Here is a 17,917-nt window from a genome sequence, read left to right on the forward strand (position 1 = left end):
TAAAATTAATCTACAATTAAAATAAGTGAAGACTGTATAGTAGGCCCCGGTGCACCATTAAATGCCCTACGCTACTTTCCGTAATCATATAAATGACTTTTCAAATAAAGGCGTCACGTGGGAAGCGGTTAGCAAACTTTTCCGGTCGAAACCAGTTTCAATAGCGTTTGTCCTTAGGTAGATTGAATACAAAAAAATAAAACGGACAAACGGACAGACGGACATATAAGCCTAGATCGATTCAGAAAGTGATACTGCTTCGGTCGGTATAATAAAAGGTATCTTAAGTCCTTCTGGGACTTGCATACATCCACACAAACTTAATATATAAAAACTATCTTAAAAACGTAAAATTCATAGGTCAGCAATTTACAAGGCTAAGTTACTTTAGATTAGGTTGATTATGCCCCCAACTCGCCTATCTAGAGCCTCCGCCGGGAGAAGCCGACTTCTTGCTTCCCCGAATTAATATTTCACATTTAAAGTTTCCCTACCGATCCCTATTCACATTATATTAAAAAATTGCTGATGGTCCTAACATCGAAAGAAGGACAACTTTCCAAGATGTTGTGTCGTGATGTAGCAGCTACAAGTCTTATGAAATGACTATCTGAAACTGGGTAGTAATTCTTCATAGGATTCTCTATAACTACGTAGGCTTTAGCCCTTTGAAAGTGCAGTAAAATTGACTTCGCATCACCAACACTTTATACCTAACAAAAAAGAAGAAGAGAACATTAGGGTCTACGTAGATCATGATTTACAGTTTGAGCCTAATAATGAAAAAGCAATAATTTCGCATTAAAAATTGCTTTTGCGGTTTTCAAAATTTTCTCCTTTATGATCAATACTCTTTTGCATACGCTCGAATCGTTGGACACAGCGTCCTCTCCATGTCGCTTGAGGCATCAACAAAATGTGGTTTTTGAGCGAAAGACATTGTCTACGAGAATTAGTTTTGTTTCAATCGATTTATCCTTGACATTGGGGGACAAAAGGAAGTCACTGGGTGCCAAATCAGGACTGTATGGCGGATAACACATTAACTTAATTCTTTGAGTGTTTAAATGGTGAATTGTTATGTAAGCGGACACGTTAGAGCTCCAGTGTCATAATGCAGAACGGTCAGGGAAGGTTTGTTTGTTTTCGTTCTTTCGCCCGCAAACCTGCCCGTTGCGTACCATTTACAGTTGATCGGTTTATGTTCCGCTAAAAACATTGTTACTACGGGCGACCTTCTACTTCGAAATGCCTTGAGACTGAACCACTTTTGATGGATTTGACTCATCTTGAAACGTCTAAACAATCAACTGCTGTTTACATTGCGTATGCAATTCTCATAGGCGTGAATTCATGATTTGTCAATGTCTTTTAGACCATCGCCACTGCGGTTCTAAACCGTTTGTTTGTATCAATCGACATCATTGTTGCATCATTTTGAGATTTTGTCAAATTATGTGAAATCCAACGAGAAAAACCGCTTGAGCGGCTAAATGAACCCACAATATTTTATATATGTTAGTGGAGCTATCGCCTAAATTCGTCTCCATCTCACAGTATGTCAGATGTCGGGCTTGCCTTATCAGTTTTTGGACAGCATCAATGCTTTCTTGCATAACAACTGATTTTGAATGACTTTTACGATTTTCGTCGGCGAGTCAAACGTGGCTACGATAAAATCGTTATAGTAAGTCAGGAAGTAACTGGATCGATGCTTCGATGTCTTAAAGATCCATATCGAAAGTTGCCAAATTAATTTCATTTAATTTGTTCAAGCACAGTTCTTAAGTCAGTGTAAGCAAAAAAGCGTAAACCGCGCGCAATATGTTGCGAGGAAAGTTATGGTCAAAACTCTTAAACTTTCCAATGGAAGCTTCAAAGCGTTGCCAGTGGTGCCTAGTGTTGCCAAGACTCAAAATATATTAAGGGAGCCCTTCGCAGAAGCTCTCTGCTGAATTTTTCAGCAGTCAGTTGTGAAAACAAAGAAGAAGAGAAGAAGAGACAGATAATACATCAAAACAGGAAAGTATTTTAGAGGTAAGTAAGCGAAGAACGTTTTAATAGACAAGAGGACTATAGGACGTTTCACTTAAGTCTGGATGAATCATTTTAATAGAGTCGTAATTGTTTACAGCAAGTTTTTCGTAAGGTGATCTATCTGCATTTATTTATTTATTTTTTTTTTGAGTGTTTTAATCGACTCAAGACGTGTTCCTCGTAGTTAAGAAGACAAGAAGGAACTGTTCAGATATGTACCAGGCGAACACGATTAAGTAGGCTAAAAATTCTGGCTTTATCCATTGGTGCATTTTCCTCATGCCCGAGATGTCTAAGAAACCCATATTTTGACATCTTTCTAGTGCGCTTCATAGTCAAAACATAGGTTGGATGATCGGCTGATTGCGTGTCTAAAAATAAAACTTCTCGCTTTTTAAAATAACATCGTCATCAATTGTGTTTTTTACATGACAATACTGTAACTATTTTGAATGCAATTTTGCTACGCTGGACTTCTGAGGTCCATTGATCGGAAAGTCTTAATTTGAAAAATGAATTTCAGCGTTTTCGTGGTTAATAGTACATCAAAACGTCTTCGATTGTTAGCAGATTATTTATTAAGTGACTCCATTTGGCTCGATATTCTTCCAAAATTGGGTGAGCATCTTTAGTTAAACATTATTGTCTTCATTACTCAGTATTGACTGATTTTGCATAACTGCAGATTCATCTGAAAATTTCGTTCGTTATTAAGTTTTAGCCGGCTGATGCAAGGACTGATCAGAGGCTTTCATTGTTTCTACTTTCATTATTTTCTTCTTTTTTATTACTGGTACCACAGGTCTGACGAGCCGCCGAAGCACTTCTCCAGCTTGTGTCTCGCCTGCGTGGTGACTTTGGTGTTAGCCTTAATCGCAGGAACAGCTTTTGTTAGGAGTGGATTTGCATATCAACTTTATCGCACTCAAAGAATGACGTAGGTTTTGGAGAGTGCCTCGCTCTCGCCAGAACGGGAGGTACGTCTATATATACGCATCTTCGTCTAGCGCTCGCGGACCTAATTATCCTCATCGCAAAGAGTGCGCCGCTATAAGGGGAATAATTAACCTCGGGGCACTGAATGTGCGTTTTCACTCTCCATGTGCCTTCGGGCACCGTGGAATGGCTTAAGTCTTCAGCGTAATGTACTCGGCTAAAGAGAGTTCACTAATCAGTACGTTGGGCTACGATTTAGCTTATTTTTGATTTTGATACCGACGATTTCTTGCAAAGCTCTTGCACGAAAACACAACAAAGACGGTAAACGCACTCACTCGCGGAAACCATTGTACAGTTCACATTTTTTTCACTGCAACGCCGCATTGAAGCGGTTATATATTACTCATCGTTTTGGAGAGATGTAAAAGATGTTACACTCTTTACTCTTTACTGTTTAAGACTTTAACTTTCCGATTATCCCAATAATTTGAGGTTTGACTAAAACGAATGAAATCAACTGCTATGTCTATGGATTTTTAAAATGCTTTATAACGTTCACATAAGCTCGTGCTTTTGACCAACACAATATGCCTCAGGCCTTCTGCAACATTTTCAACAATTCGACGCACGAATTTTTCTTTGACATATAAAGCCTAAAGCGGCAAACCCTTCGTTCGCATAATTTTTTTCTTTGCAGTCAGTCAAGACAATTTAAAAAAAAAAACTTTTGGGCCGTCACTGCTAGTCTCTTTCAAAAAAAAAAAAAAAAATAAATAAATTCAAGGCGCTGCATACACTGCTGCATATGCAATCGCCAAAATCGAACAATCTGGCCCGATAATACAAAGACTCATTAGCGAGAAGCTGAAGAAATTTTGCGAAGAAAAACTCATTTGTTTCACAAAAGCATTTACATCGTATGCATCGTGCATAATATGCAAGACATAATTATTGCTATGTAATGCAGAAGCGTTTCAAAGACTTAACCTATACGAATATGTCAAAGTTCAACTGCTATTAATAGCAAATGATTGCTAATCATAAACGGAAATGTGAGCAAATCCGGCCCCTGAAAATGTGTTAATGAATGCTTACTCATATAGGCTGGGAAGAGAAATGTGTCTCGACGATCCTCTCATATATCGAATAGAATAGAATGCAATTTTCGTTTTGTTTCGTTTTATTTTTACTGTTATCGCGTTCACTGCTTGCCCTTGTTATTGGCTGTTATTGTGTACCTAAACTCTTTAAAAACCAAAAATTCCCACATTCTCATCAAATTGCTACAAAAGTCATAGTATACAGTATTGTACTGAATGCGAAGCAAATCATTCACTAACAACAATAAAATAACGACAGCAAAGCAGCAGTAAAGGAGTAAAGCGATGAGATGATGTGAGCTCTTTCGCTTGAGGCTAAACGAACGCGGTTCATATCAGCTAAATATGCCCTCTTGCTGTGGTCACGTTTGCTAAGCCGTTGTCTGTGACTGTATTTGTTGTCGCTATTAGCATTTAACGTGTTTGCTTGCACCCGCACAAGTAACATACATACATACAAACATATATATATATATATATATATATGTGATGTAAACATCCATGAACATACTCTCATACATAGCTAGGTATATATGTAAATATGCTAGGTATGTATGTAAATACATACATGTAGTCTCTGTGAAAGTTAAATATTCATTTGTTTTTTACTTATGCCCCTAAAACTTCTCCATCAGGAGTTCACATTTACCCGAAAATACTCTTTGTAGCTGAAATTTCAATTGAAATTATTTCAGTTTAGTTAAAGGTATTTGTGCGTACTTTTTTTTTTTTTGTTTTTCCTTTTTTGCTCCCATATACACGTATACGTATGGGCTTGTTAATCACAGATAAAACCTTTACATAGGACAATAATCAAAAATTCACCTTAAAAACGCCTATAAGGTTTAAACTAAAGGCAACTAACTACCACTACTACTACTACTACTACTAGTAGTAGTACTATTATTACCACCAACACACACTACTGCGGCAATCGAACCGTTCGCGTAGGCAAAGTTTTGAATTTGTCTTTATAGCGCAATCTCACACATATACATATACATACATGCAAGCATATAGATCTATGCACGCATACTTATGTCGTATCACACTTAATCTATGTAAACACCACGCATACATAAACATTCAGACATTCGTGACAAAATCGCATATGAACGAAGTGCATATACGGATATACATAAATGAATAGTGGCTTATAGTCTGTTGTCTATAATATAAGAGCGTATTTGTATGCATTTGTGTTCAGGTTTGTAGCGACACATACATGCATATCATGATTTTTGGGGTAAAGTTACCTCTAAGCGCGTATTTTGTGCTTTCGCGACACGACTTTGCCGAAAGATGATATTTACTGTCAACGTGTTTTGTGGACATTTCCGTTAGTGAGTTAAACTCTGTTGACTTTTAAAGAGGCCAATAGAGCTTTATGCGGTGACGGTGATTCTGTACGCGTTTGATTGTACGCTTGCTTATGTTTGCATTTGTTATCGTTACCGTTAGCTTTGAGAATTACAAAACATTGTTATGCGATCATTGCATAAACTAACATACATACATACATACGTCATATATGCAACATTTTTCAAAATTGCAAGAATATACTTTTGCTTAACTAAGTTCTTACCGCTTTGGACAAGAGGGCTCCACTGCCAAAGGAGATCTTTGATCCAATGCCACAAACGATGTTCTAAAAATAAATCAGAAAAATAAACACATCTATATATATGTATATATATATAAATATATATGTATGTATACATGCATACAAAACTATCATCTTTTATGATAAATTTACGATAAAATTTCATCTCATTTTGCATCACTAATTGAGTTGACACATTTTTCAGAAAAAATTAACAACGCAATACTCTCATTTAAGCTTCTTATAAATGGGCGTATGTTAATCTTGAGCTAAAGAACTAAAAAACGATGGAACTAAAACGATATATTAACATAGCACCTTTGCCAATTAATAGATCTTAGACGATTATTAACTTTCTATCGTTTGCGTTAAAGTGATAAAGGATCGATTTAAACATGCCTCTCAGTCTATCGGTCCTCTGTTACGCCATATAACAGGTACGTAAATATTAGAACGGAATTTGCCCATATTCGGCATTATTAACCGAATAGGCGAAGAATCGAGCCTAATAACTCAATGGTCGCAGATTAAAATCTTAGTACGGTACTCTAGTAGTAGCTATAGTGACTTCTCAGTCGGTAAAGCACTTATGGATTGGCCTTAAACACACCAGGCTGCGGCCATCTCCTTGTCTCTTTCTTTCCTAAGTTTTTTCTGACCGCCACCTTGTCCCACTTATAGGGGGACATCCGCTCCATGAGTAAATTGGAGAAAATAAGTAGCCCTAACACCACGTGTAAAAGACACACATTTGCTTATTTATTTCTTTTCCATGTATTTAGATAAATTTACAAAATCTGGTCAAAAAATGCTGGATTACTACAGGCAGACCTATCCGAAGTAGTGATATTTTATAGCTTAGTCATCTGGCAACAACAAGCAGTGGTAATATCAACACATATCGCTGTTCAAAAAACAAAAAAAAAGGGGGGGGGGCGGAATATCAAAAGAGATAAAATAAGGTTTTTAATGCGTCTGCTTGCAAAAAAAAAGTGCGCTTAGAGTTTTATGGAAAAGTGGATAAAAGTTTTTTTTCTCGACCAGAATATGCCCACCGTACGTGTAACAGGGTGATGGCGGGAAGTGTAGAAAGTGAGATCGGCCGTGGACTGGCCGCGGGACGTGAGTCCGGACGGAAATTGTTATACCTTCCCTGACAAAGCACTCTCTAAAGCAACAACCACATATAAATTGCATTTAAAGCATAATGTATTGCACGTAGGTTTAAAGCGGCATATGCCTGACTTGACTAGTATAGTGTTTATGCGCGTTATCTTAAAGAACACAATGTCAAAAACGTATAGTGAAAGAATTTGGAAGAAATAAATTTTCAGTGTGTTGCGTTAGCCTTAGCGACACCAACGTTATATCATCGAAACTAATCTTCCACACAATCCATACGAGTTAGGACATCGCAATGAAATTAGTTTTAGGATGCGTTAACTTGTAGGGGGGAAACTGTACCATTTATTTCGACGGAGGTTTGAGTTGAATTTATGACATCATGTGAAAACGATGTCCTTTCGAAAATTAATTAATTTACATAAAGTCATGTTTTGTTTATAATATTTTGTAAAAAAATTCTCGAAGAATTCCATTTTAACCATATTTTGAGTTAAATCATTCGAAGACTTCGTTCAACAGAATTCTGTTAACGGCTTTGCAGAGCTAATTATATTTAAATAAACTTTGCACACTTTAAATTCGATGATTTTGCTCTTTCTCTACATAAAATAACAATTTTATTGAGTTACACAGAGGCTAGTCATGAAACGCTCAAAATTGCATTTTCGACATATAGTATGGTTTGAAAAATTCTGTTGTCGAAGCCCATCAGACACTTTTGGAAGTTTATGGTGACGCTACTCTATCATGTCCCACTTTTGTAGACGGTGAATTTGGTGTCAATGACAAGGAACGGGCAGGAGGACCAAAAAAGTTCGAGGACAATAAATTGCAAGACTTATTGGACGAAAACCCAGCTTAAACTCTCAACGAGTTTTCGAACAACTTAGCAGTTGATGAATCAACTATTTCTAGACGTTTACATGCGTTGAGAGAGCCAGAAAAGATCTCGGTACCGAAACGTTTCAACGTTGCGGTTTCATTGCCTGCCGAAGAAAAAAAAAAAAGAGTTTTCTATGGCGTATGGTGTCTGGCGATGAAAAGTGGATCTAGTACGACAACCCTAAGCTCAAAACGTCAGCAGAGCCATTCACATCGCTTCAGTGAAGTGGAGTATTCAAGTAAAGTTCTGCAGTGAATATGGCGGGATTAGCAGAGTATAGTGTATTAAGAGCTGCTAAAAGCGAATGAAATCGTTACTGCAGATGTCTACCGACGAACATACTGAACGATGTTTCATTGCAGCAAAGAGCAGCAGTAGAGGTTAACGTATGCAAACTCATCCTCTTCCATGACAAAGCTCGCTCACATGTTCGAAGAGTTGTGAAAGATACGCTATTGGAGCTCGAACGGGAAGTGCTAACGCAATCAATGCACTCATGAGATATTTCAGATCGTTGCAGCATGGCTTGGTTGGCGTGCGGTTTTGAAACCTTGAAAAAGTACAAACCAATATCGTTCTTTCGACAAGGTATCGCCTTGTTGCCCAAAAAGATGGGGAAAAGTTGTAGAAAATTATGGAATATATTTGCATTGATATATATTGTACCAATTTTTCTCAATGAATGACGTTTTTCTAATGAAAAAATGATCACAATACATGCAAGCAACTAATACAGAAATAATAACAAATATATGTATATATATTTTAATACCAACATTTAATTTTATTTTTTACATAATTTTTTACAATTCTTCTAATGTGTTTCTGTCGAAATTATAGGTTAGGCTTCCCTCTATACTCCCCACTGATGGATGTGGAAATTCTTAACATTATTTTTTTATTTTTTTATTTTTTATTTTTTATTTTATTTTTTTCCAAAAAGGAAGCTTCAAAGACCCTACAAAATTCTGAATTGGTTAAGACACGTCTTTCCGTTCTGTGTTTGTAAGGTGTGTATTGTCTCAAATGAATATATCGATTTCAAATTTGGTAGCGATGTTGGAAGTTTTTGCACGCAGGTTGGTATTGAAAATGAGCCAAATTGGTCGGGACAGAAGCCGGCAGTGGAACATAGACTGAACGCAACTCCGTTTTTCTTAACAAAAATTTGTGAGTTTTGCTCGTCACGCAGCAATTGCGCAAGTTAGAAGGTTGAAATTTTCTGCATTTACTTTACGAATCACGTGCAAAAATGGAAGAAAGCGCTCATACCCACAGAAAGTAACAAGTGATTAAATTTATTTTATTTTCCCTTTTTTGAGGTCTTATGCTTAGTCCTCATAAGGTAAACAAAATAGAATTTTTAAAACTATTTTCTACATTCTTCACGATCGGCCTAAAAGGGGCCTGAGATATACGCGGTAGGCACCACGATGAATTTTTTTTCAATAATGCCAAGCGATATGGGTATCAAATAAATGAACTTGGGGACTAGAAGGCGCAAAACGTAATGGTGACTATGGAAGATTCGGCTCCGCCGAATATAACTTTCTTACTTGTTTTTTTTTTTATAATCATTATACCCTATATCACTTGTAGTACAAGTTTATATGAAGTTTGTGCTGGTGTTGGTGTATGCAACATTCAGATAGACTTGAGACAGACAGACCTTTGATAATCACTTTCTGAATCGATTTAAGCTTGTCTGTCCGTATGTCCATCTTTGCTTTCTTGTGTTTAACTAACAGGCCGCCATTGTGCTTAAGCAAATTGGTCTTAAGTAAAGTAAATCCGAACAATATATTTATTACAAGACGTCAGTTTGCTTAACTTGAGAAGCAATAGAAAGGGATAATAAAACAAGTTACGGAATAGAATACGAAAAGGCTAGTGGTGACTACTCGAGAATGGGCCCCCGCCGAATATAACTTTCTTACTTATTCATATTGTCGTAGTTAAAACAAATTTAATGTTAGGTATTTTTGAAATTCACTCACGATAGTGGAATCTACCACTAATCTATCGTCACTTGCTTGCCCCAGTATAGGTTCGTGAACGCAAAAGATTACGAACGGACATCATTCGCAGTTACGTAGAAGCTTAGGGTAATTAGAAGTATTACCTTTCGAATTTTTAAATCCATTCAGTTGTAAAAAATTTCTATTTAGATGCGGAACCTGTCTGTCAAGATATTGCAACTTGCAGAAATACTCGAATATAGGACTAGACTAAGACTAAGCTGTAGTTGCTGGAAAAATAGAGCAAATTCTTACGAACACAGAGAACTTCTGTATTTAATTTAAGAATTATAAGAAATTATAGCATGTAGTAATGAGCGTAGAGAAGCCGAAAAAGATTGAATAAATCAATCCGGCAGATTCTCGAGCTTAATTGCGTACATAAAATTGAAAATTGAATGAAAATATGAAAATAACTATTTGATGTATTTTTCATACTCTATATCGCTTTTAATACAATAATATATGATTTGCGATGGACCCATCTTTTATTATACCCATGGATTCATAGTGACTTCCTGAAATGATCTAAGTTTGTCTGTCCGCCTGTCCGTTTTTTTTTTCTTATGTTCAACCTTCAAATCGCAATTTTTGAGATATTTTGATGAAATTCGCTGCATCGTAGTATTTTAACCCAAGGGCGAACGCCATGAAAATGATTCGGATTGAATCGTTTTTTCGACCATTTTCCTTAAACTCGTTAAACAAATAATTGTAAGATGAGGTGAGGGCCGCGACGCGATATAGGGTTTTTATTTGGTTAATATCAGTCAGGGCATATCCCTTGTATGCGTAATGCGCCAGTAATAAGAAAGAATTGGGAAAGTAGAAAAAGATTGTGGGTCACCACAGTCTATATAGTAGCTATCCCATTGCACATTTCATATTCGCAATATCTCAAGAAAGTACATAAAATCTCAATCAATTTGTGAGCTGTCGTTAAGATCTTGGACAAAGGGTGAAAACATCATCAAGTTTATAGTGATCATCACGCTTTCAGAGACTTAATAGCATTATTAGGTGCATTCGTGAGACGTTTAGAAGCGGCAATGTTGTTTGTGATTGAAACTGACCGACTATCGTAATCGGTAACAGAAGATATGAGATCATCTGGGCGAATTGTAAACAAGAAGAATCAATCTCTATTCAAACCTCTGATTAACTGAAATCACTTAATCAGTTATATCTGTCCCCATAGAAAAATCGTAATAATAATTACGACTCACTTTCTTCTGGATATAAGGAAACAAAGCAAATCACTAAAGAAAGGTGGCAGCTGTGATAATTAGGACTGCAATTAGACAAAATGCTCTCCGGAAATGCTTTGCACTAACTGGAGAGAGCTAACAACAGTTTAGAAAATTGAAAAAATAAAAAGCTAACGATGCAAAGTAGGCGAGTTTAGTCCCCATAGGCCCGAGATGATCGGTTTTGAAAATAGATATAGTTGCGGTTGCGAATACGTCCTTCCATCCTTTCAATCCTATTACTATTAAAATGTAATTTTTGACAGTTTACAACTTTTCAGTCGCATTAGCAGAGCGTGCTCATATGTGTATGTAAATCAAGGCAAATTTGATCGAGAAGTAGATGTAGTAATGCGAAGGGAGGAAATTGCATTTTTTGAGTGGTATACTGGATAAAACTAAGTGTGCATACTTTTCAAAAATAACTTTCTAACCCATCGATTATTGTGAATTGTTTTAAATATGGGTTTATTTTTAAACGGATTTTTTCGAAATAAATATTGGACTCAAATTTGTGTCTGTCGCCATATATCTTGCCAGTCCAAATATTACATATGGTTAAAGCAAAGCCTGATATAATTTATTTCATTTTATCTGTTTCATATATATATATACATATATATCTTTTTGGAATTAACTCACAATATATTTAATAAATGCACTTTTGATGATTTTTCAATGATTTTTTGAATCAATACAATGTATGCTTGCGTTTACTTTTCAATATTATTTTTGATTAGAATTTTCCTTTTTTTTTTTATTTCTTGTTTGAAATTTTTTCAATGCAATGCTTACTTGCATGCAATACTTTTAAATGCAATTATAATGTTCCGGTTCCGTTTGATGATGTGAAAAGATTAAATTGCAATGTACCGTTAAGTCGTTTAATGTCCGTTTCAAAACACTTTTACACTTTCTGAAATCAAGAGTATTGAACAAGTTGAACAAGCAAATAACTCTTTTTAATATATATTTACGTAGATTACTTCGTAAAAGTTACCGCGACAAGAAATTCGTATACACTCTCCCACCAAAAGCTAAATTCAAACTAAAAAAAAAACAAAAACAAATGAAACAAATCAGCTCTCAGAGTTAACAAAATTTTACAATACTACTATAATGCTGCCAAGTAATCAAAGAAACACTCTCGGTTCAAACTTCAAACTGGATTGCAGGCGAATGTTTTCAATTTATATCAAGTCGTTGCTAGTTTGGAGGTCTTGTTTATGTTTGCTTAAGACTAAGACCGTTTGGTTTCATTCAAACATGTTCGACGGGTGCAATATGAGTTTATATTTATATTTACATCTCTGAACACAAATGGAGAGAATAGAAATGGAAAAATTGTTTATTTCTTTAGAGCATGCGCTTTATATTAGAAATGTTTTTCTTTCTTTTTCTTACCTTTTGTTAACACAGACTTGCACGCGTATACACAAATACAAATGTGCCCTCTTTCATGGACGACCTTGGCATGTAATAAATAGCTTCCTTGCTTTGGAGTTTAGACGAGATTTCCTTCGCTATATATGATGTTGCTCTTCTCTTGTATTTCGATACATGTAGATTTGTATATATAAATGTGTGTGTGTGTGAGTGTGTGTGTGTAGCGCGTGTGTTTGCGCGCATATATATACATGTGGGTGCACTAATATATAATCTGCAATTCGTGCTCTGTTCCAAATGTTAACAGTACTCTGGGTTTATAACCCGTCAAAACAAAAAAGTAACCAAACAAATAATTCGTTTGTCATATAAACGAGTGTGTATATGTATTTGTGTATGCATTCATAAAATGCCGCATATTAAACGCAAGATGTATATCAACATAAGGGCAGAGTATCATCATTAGCATTCATTTTTTTATTTCATTATCTTTAGTCGTCTACAATTTTTCTCAATTATAAATTAAATTTTTGGTTAACTTAGTCACTGTCTGAACATATATATATATATATCTACATATATATATATCTAATTTGTGGCAAAAAAACATCGACCCTATTTATAAAGATAACGCTGTTTAATCTTAAATCTTGAGATCTATGAAAGCAAATTTTGACTGAAATGAATTCTCAAAACTTTTTAGACTATGTCGATATATGTAAAGACTTGAGACCTTAGAATCGAAATAACCTTCAGTTAGTCACAAGAGAGTTTTAACTTAACCATGCATTAAGCATGAGAACATAAAATGGCATATTTCCTTATACGAATAAACAAGTAAAATGCCGGCTGTAAAGTATGCATATCGCCCGACAATTTATTTAAAATAAGCTGCAACGATAGGTTTAAGCGAACGAAATTATAGCCTCAAGTGGATTTGCTTCGTTCATCATTTAGCCGACAGCAACGCTTGCAGAACGAAAACATAGCAAAAAAAAAAAAAAAAAAAAAAGTAGAGAAGAGTAAGAAAAATATATTCACTCTAGGGGATACATTGAATGCCCACCACCTCTATCAACTATTAGGTTGGCTAAGCCTTTAAAAGATCGCTATACGCAAATTTTTACCATTGTATCATTCATATACTTTATTACATTATTGGTAGGTAGGGGTAGATTAAGCATAATTTTGATTGCATGTTGTACGACAAGGCTCAATACATTGTAGATGACATTGTATGAAAATTATCTAATTCTTCATATTGCGAGCAGTATTCAGTTGACGGTTGAAAATCGCTTCGTATTTAGTTAGTTTGCGAAGTTGCTTTACACTTAATAACAGATAACTGTGGGAAATCTTTTCACATATTAACGCTCTTGGATCAATTTGTGACGGGAGTAGATGGGTCATTTTAAACTTTGATCTACGATATCGAACCAATAATATCTTTATCATGTTTTGATCTTGTTAAGGATCTTAACCTATCGCAGAACAAATAGACATACGGGAAAACTTGGGCATATCACCTCAGAATGTCACGTAGGTATTAAGAATGAAACGAATATATATCGATGCAAAGAGTATTATGGTAAGGCTATACGGCCCAGAAATTACGCTACGTTATGTACATGTGTGTATATATTACTTACTAGATATACAAATATGAAACCGGAATTTTCCCATAGATGGTCCTAAGACCATATAAAGAGGGCACATTTATGTTATGTGCTCTCATCATTTACATTCATTAAAAATAACTTTGTTATAGGATCTGTGAAGAGATGCATATATATATATATATATATATGTATTATGGCATATATATTATATATATATTTGGGAATTATATGTAAATTTGAGTAAGTTAGCTCTATGTAGAGTGTGCTTAATTTTGATATTGAGGCGTGTCTCGAAATGGATTATTTTTTCATTTATTCGTTACACTTTATAAGATAAAGACGAAAATGAGTCAATATACCCTCAGCCCAGGCGCTGGCAGTTTTGAGCATGAGTTACAATAAATATTGCAAACTATCAAAAACTTATCGTAGTTTGTGTAGCTAAAATATATACGTACGTATTGGCGTACGTAGGTAATATAGTGTGCGAGCGTGTTTTTGTGTGTGTAAGTGTAAGCTGCTAGAGGTATGAAAGATAAATGCTTAAGAATATTGAGTATACGTGCATTACATTTATGTATGCATGTGTGTATATTTGTATAAATTATACATATATACGTACATATATATACATATTCATTCTATGTTATATAATTACATCTGTTTAACTCGGGGCGAATTCGTTTGAAATTTTTGCTTGAGGTTAATTTATCACAAGTTCTTCTTTACTTGGCTTTAGGCGAAACAAAAAAAAAAACAGAAGAAATGAAAAAAAAAAAAAAAAACAAAAAAATTGGTGCTTGTCTAAAAGAGAACAATTATAAGGATGATGGTGGCGGACGGCGGCGGTGGTAAGTTGGTTTTGATGATGGGAGTGCTTGTTGTTGGTACGGTGTTGTTGATGATCTTTATTCTGTTATCCATGCGGCTATTTATGTTCATCTTTTTGAAGTACAAAAAATAAAACAACAACAACAATGATATCTGCGAAGGAGCGAGCATACCCACGCACATATATTTTGGTATAGGTAACGATAAGAATAACCATTTGTAGGCCAGATGGAGCAACTTTTACATCAATGTATATAAAAATTTTGGTATTACGTAAATGCTACAATATCAAATTGTGAGCTGTTGTTAATGTAATTTGTACATCTTCAAATTAGTCCGAAAATTCGTAAAATGTCTAAAAAGTTGCTCTCCTGAAATGCAATCTCAAGCACAAGTTCTTGTTTTCATTACTTTTCTTCACGTAGGGATCGTTTCAATAGTTCGATCAGATTACACGATTCGAACGGACAGTAAGCTTATGGACTGATGGATGAATTGGTAGACGAGAGTAGATAAGAGCGACGAACAAACGAACGAATGGGCAGATGAAAGACGAACTCGCGAGTAAACAAAGGAACTAATCGACGGCCAGAAGGTAAGGCATCTCTGACGTTAAAGCTCAGAAAAAGTCAAAATTGGAGAGCTGCAATTCCTCTTAGGCCAGTGTAAAAATAACAAAAGCCTAACATTTTATCCATCGATCTGTAATACATTACAACGGAGAGCAATAACGTTTTGAAGTAGAAACAGAGAGAGAAACTGACTGATTAATCTTTGAAAAGAAGAACAAGTATGAAAATTATATTCGGTCGTGACCGAATCATTTATACCCATCACCGTTATCCTAAAAAAGATAAAAGAAGCAAAAAAATTACATTTTCATGGTCTATAATATGGAGTGGGTGCAGCTGATTTTTTCGTATGGGCGTTGTAGGCGTGTTCCTGGAAAAGTTTAAGTTGCTTTCAAACTTTTTTAGCAAAATTTTAGGCGATATTTTCAGTTTCATTAACAGGAGAATGTTTACGAACATGACGAACAGACGGACATGTGTAGGTGCATTCCAAATTTGAAACGGGCAAGAATTTATACATTTTAGAGGGCTTTTGAAGCTTGTTCCTGCGGCTTGTAAAGGTATTGAAAAGAAATTAAATTTTGATTATCTATAAATTTGGGTAGACCTAGTCAATGCCTGTGGTATAGAAGTGTGCAAGAGAGGTATCGAATCATCGTATGTTGAATTAATCTCCACAAATGCGAAGACAGCGTTGTCGGTGGTATTTTAAGAAAAACGTCAATGTGGGCCAACGATATCTGTTTTAATGAAATGAATTTTTCGTCTCATTTTTCGAAAGCAAAAATTGATGTCTTTTTTTTCATTTATTTATTAAAAAGGAGAAAAGAGATTTGAGCGATAGATAGTGAAAAAGAAGAAATATAAACCATAATTTCGGACAAAAAGTAATAACTGTATTTTTAACTAAATATGCATAAGTGATTGTCAAAATCCACATTTTACATACTACTAATAAAGAAATATTCACCTTAAAATTAACCCCAAGGAGAGAACAGATTTCGTGCATCTTTTATTGTTGTATACAGTTGCTGAGCATAAAAAGACGCTAAAACTTTACTATTGCTACAGCAATTAATCTCAGAATTTTATTTATTTTGCTTAGGCGGTATAATGCTTAAAAAAAAAAAGACATTGCAGTAAATTATTAAATATGCAATAATGAATAATGCTTAACCTAGAAGATATTCCAACTCGGGTTTCCGAAATTCGCCTTAAGGAGACCATATAAAAAGTGCATTTCATAGGAATCGTGCAAGAAAACACACACGTATATGCACAATTTTTATGGGAATTCCATGACTTGTGTACACAAGAACGTCTCTGAAAGAGATTTGAGCGAAATTTACTTTGATTATAGTTATTTGCAACATTTTTTTTTTTTTTTTTTTTTTTTTGATTTGCACATTTGAACTATATTGGGTTGTCCAAAAACTATTAGATATCAACATTTGAATACTTTTCCCATTTTAATATCAATCAAACTTCTAAACCCATAAATATTTAATGCTTGATTATAAGGCGAGGCTTAGATTTATTTTCTTTATTGATCGATATTAAAATGATTTGTATCCTGGTGAAACGACTTTGTTGCAAACAGTTAAGTGTATATATATATACATCATACATATATATATTTGTATGTATATTATATATATATATATATGTATATATATATATATATATATTTATTAAGTATATATATTTAGAGAAATGCAACAAACCCACTGCCTTGCCTGACGGACAGACAAACATACATAGAAATAAACACACTTACTTAACTACAAAAATTTATATGCCTTTAAGCATTTAATTATTTTCTTCATAATCATTGTCATTATAAGCAACAGTAGCTGCTTGGTATCAACAACAACGACATAACACAGTAAAAACAGCAGAAGCAACAGCACTACAACCGCCACCATCACCACCATTAACAATAACATCGACAACAACGACAATACTCATTTTTTTTTTTTCAGTTTTTCTTATTTTTTTTTTTTTTTTTTATTATTTATTGTTGTTGTTGCTGTTGTTTCTCTGTTCTGTTATGGAAAAATGTGCTTGGTATCGGCATCGACAGCGGAAAGGTATGGCCTCAAGGCCATTTAAAGCACAACATTTCTTGTGCTAAATATGTATTTGTATGCATTTGCACGTATGTATTTATATTTATATATATATATATGTTTCTTAACAAATATCTTTGCATTTAAATTGTTTTATATAAATTACTCACAATTACTGATATTAAAATAATTAACCACTTTTTACCTCAGCAAAAGCGGATGTTGTTGGCCGAACTGAACAACAGAAGCTATATATATATATATATATATATATATATATGTACATATAAATATATATATATATAAGTGCGTGTGTTTTTATGTGAAATGAAAATTAAGCCAACAAAAGCATAAACTTCAAGAAATGCGCTGGTCACAAATGCAATAAGATAATTAATATACTTCCATCCTTGATCTTTAAGGATAGAATAGGAATATTACTGTGTGTGTGTGTGTGTGTGTGTGTGTGTGTGTGTGTGTGTGTGTGT

General features: G+C 34.7%; 1 protein-coding gene across 4 annotated transcripts in view; it reads right to left on the reverse strand.

The window, feature by feature from the left end:
- The window catches only part of LOC119636968 (BTB/POZ domain-containing protein kctd15-like), a 46,893-nt gene that overhangs the window by 24,766 nt on the left and 4,210 nt on the right, over nt 1-17,917 (reverse strand). The window contains exons 1-2 of one of the 4 annotated variants that reach the window (XM_038032728.1): nt 12,357-12,515; nt 5,662-5,724 (exon numbers count right to left, since the gene is read on the reverse strand). The gene's annotated coding sequence lies outside the window, so the exon portion shown is untranslated. Of the gene's footprint in view, nt 1-5,661; nt 5,725-11,594; nt 12,033-12,356; nt 12,516-17,917 lie in introns of those variants that run through there. The other 3 variants (XM_038032727.1, XM_038032726.1, XM_038032730.1) reach the window with 3 other exon arrangements.

Source organism: Glossina fuscipes, unplaced genomic scaffold (assembly GCF_014805625.2).
Source record: "Glossina fuscipes isolate IAEA_lab_2018 unplaced genomic scaffold, Yale_Gfus_2 42, whole genome shotgun sequence".
Classification (NCBI taxonomy): Eukaryota; Metazoa; Arthropoda; class Insecta; order Diptera; family Glossinidae; genus Glossina; species Glossina fuscipes.